We start from the raw sequence: 3,145 nt of genomic DNA on the forward strand, positions 1-3,145 counted from the left end.
AAGTGGCTGGCTCTAGATGTGACCCCAAGACAGAGGAGTGCTCACAAGGCAAGGGTCACTCTGGAAACCAGGTTCAAGGTCCTGTGTTGACACTGGCCAGTCCTGTGAGGCTCTAGGCAAATTATAAGCCCTTCCTTGGGCCTTGGTATCCTTGTGTGTCAAGTGACCCTGAGGTCCCCCAGAACTCTCCTCTATGAAGCCTGTGTCAAAGGTGTCTCTGCAGGCTAAGAAGGATTGGCAGAGGCCAGGGAGTGGTCTCTGCAGAGGCACTATTAGTTAGAGAGGGCAACAGGTCTATCTAGCAAGGTGTCAGAGCATCCCAAAGCATTGCCGTTGTCCGGGACAGCACCTCTGGCCCCGCGGTACCCAGCTTTTCCTTCCCTTCTTAGTACCCCTTGACTCCCTGCTCAGAGAACAGACCTGCCAGACTCCCTTTCTCCTTAAGGGACAAAATCTAGATGGCAGTCTTGTCTGGAAAGGGGGTTCCAAGTCAAGCAGAGCCCCAGGAGGCCAAGAACGGGTTGAAGCCAGAAGCAGCGGGCGGGCGGCACAGCACAAAGGACTCCCTCGGGACACAGCAAGAGGAGGTTGGGCTGTTGACCCAGGGCCCTACCTCAGCCAGGGAGCTCCTCCGTCCAGCGGCTGGTACAGTCCAGGGCTCCAGGCCACCCTGGGGGCAATGGGGTTGTAGCCAAGTCCTCAAAGGACCATGCCAGCATGGCTCCAATGCTGGACAATGCAAGCTCCTGGGTATTGTGTGGGGCAGGGAGGGGGGAAGCGAGGGTGAGGGAGCCTCGCAGAGGCAGGCGGCTGTCTCGACGTGCCTGCTCCCCGCCCCCCTTCCCCAGAACCGGTTTGGCCAGTCGGGTACAAGAGGGGGCTGGAACAATGGGAGTCCTATGCCTCCCAAAGGCTCTGAGGGACCCCAGACAGCTGCCTAAAGATGGGGTTAGCAGGGTTCTGCTCCTAAGAGGTAAGACACCCCTCTTTGGAGCTTTCCAAGTACTGGGGAGAGGTGGGGATTTTGTAGGAGTGAAGGACATCCTGGAAGGGTTGCAAAGGAACCTCCAAACCTGGAATCCCCCTCAGGGATTCTGAGACCTCCTCTGCCCCTCTCTGAACCTGTCCCACCTCTGAAAATTGGGGACACATGACTGTCTCCCATGCCTGGGAGACAGAAGTCAATCTTGGAAGCTAGTTATCTTCTGGAGGGCCCTTTCTGGATGGCCCCTCCAGCATGGCCACTCCTCACCACTGATCCCTGTCTGCTGGAATAACCAGCCTCTGGGTCTCTAGCAGCTGCCTCCCCAGTGGAATCTTCCCAGAGTCCAGACGCCTACCCGGAGAGAGTTCTCAGTAAAGCCAAGGAAACAGCCGAAGCCAAGGCAGCCTCCATAAGAGGTTGGAGGGGTGGGGGTGGGGAGGGTCCATGCTCCGTGCCAGGCACACAACTTTGCCAAATCTGTGGAAAACGTAGAGCTGCTTCCTATCTCCCAGTGTACCGACCATTTGTGTGAGCACCTTGAAATTGCCAATTGGGCACTATTCAGAGGCGTATGTAGGGTAGGTATGAAGATGATGCCCATGGGGTTAATAACCGGTACGCTTCCTGCATGCCAAGCACTTCACGTGCATGGATTCACTTACCGTCTGTCAGGACCCTGTGAAGCCCCTACCGTGGCTGCTACCATGTAGCAGGGGAGTGAGTACACAAGGCTTGTGCCCCTACACATGAGCACTGTCCCATCTGTGCGGTTTCCCCTCCACACGCACCCTTTACAGACGGTGACACTGAGGTTCTAGGGACTTCATTAACAAGAACAGCCAGGGGCTGGAGAGATGGCTCAGTGGTTAAGAGTCTGTGCTGCTCTTGCAGAGGAGCTAGACTCAGTCCCTAGCGTTCACAGGGTGGCTCACACCGTGTGTCATTCCAGTTTCAGATTATCTGACACCTTCTTCTGGCTTTCATGGGCGCTAGGCGTGTACAGGGTGCACACAGTTACATACACGCAGGCGAAGCACTCATACACATAAAAAGTAAAAATGAATAAATCTTAAAAAAAAAGAAAGAGGCTGGAGAGATGGCTCAGTGGTTAAGAGCACTGCCTACTTGTCTAAAGGTCCTGAATTCAATTCTCAGCAACCACATGGTGGCTTACAACCATCTGTAATGAGATCTGGTGCCCTCTTCTGGCCTGCGGGCATGCATGTGGGCAGACTATAGTGTACACAATAAATAAATTAAAAAAGAAAAGAATAGCCAGTATTGAGACCCAGGTCTGTCTGACCCCGCCCCGAGCCTACATCCTTACCCACTGACTGTGTATTGGGAGATGCCTAGCTGATAGCTGACTTCTTTTTTTCAAACTTGGTATGTAGAGGAGGAGGATCTTAGCGTGTTGAGCTTCCCGCCTCTACCTTTTTGAGTGCTGGGGGTTGAACTCAGACTCTCTTGCATGCCAAACCTGTATGCCCAGATCCCAGGGAACTCTTCTTGGGAGTGGGTTCTTTAGCCTCTTATTGATGACTTTAAATCCATAGTGGAGTCCTCTCCTCCTCCTCTCTACTTTGCCCTCCCTGAGCACCGTTACACTTCAAGAAGACGCTGACCAAAGTAGGTGAGGGGAGATAGGGTTAAGTCAACATCCCACCGAGAGCAGGAAAAAGGTGGAGAAAATCTCCAACCTTCTCATCCGCCCAAGTGAAACAACCCTGTACTCCTCTCGCTGGAAACCAGAGGGCTCCGACCTTGTAGTGGGTAGGGCAGGAGCTCTAGATAACTTTAGGGGGCTGTGCCTCCGCCTGCCTGCACTGCACCGGTCCTGTGAAGCAGGTGAAACTAGCTCTCCAGGGCAGAGACCCTTCCCCTGCCCTCTGAGAAGTCAAGGTAAAAGGGGTGTGTCGTGGTCAGGGTTTGGTAAAGGACAAGACCAAGTAGAAACGATCCATCCTCAGTTAGGGTTTTGTTTTGTTGTTGTTGTTGTTGTTTTTTTTTTTCTGAGACAGGGTTTCTTTGTAGCTTTGGAGTCTGTCCTGGAACTCATTCTGTAGACCAGGCTGATCTTGAAGTCACAGATCTGCCTGCCTCTGCCTCCAAGTGCTGAGGTTAAAAGCGTGCACTACCACTGCCTGGCACAGCAACTCT

This window comes from Microtus ochrogaster, chromosome 10, assembly GCF_000317375.1.
Source record: "Microtus ochrogaster isolate Prairie Vole_2 chromosome 10, MicOch1.0, whole genome shotgun sequence".
NCBI lineage: Eukaryota > Metazoa > Chordata > Mammalia > Rodentia > Cricetidae > Microtus > Microtus ochrogaster.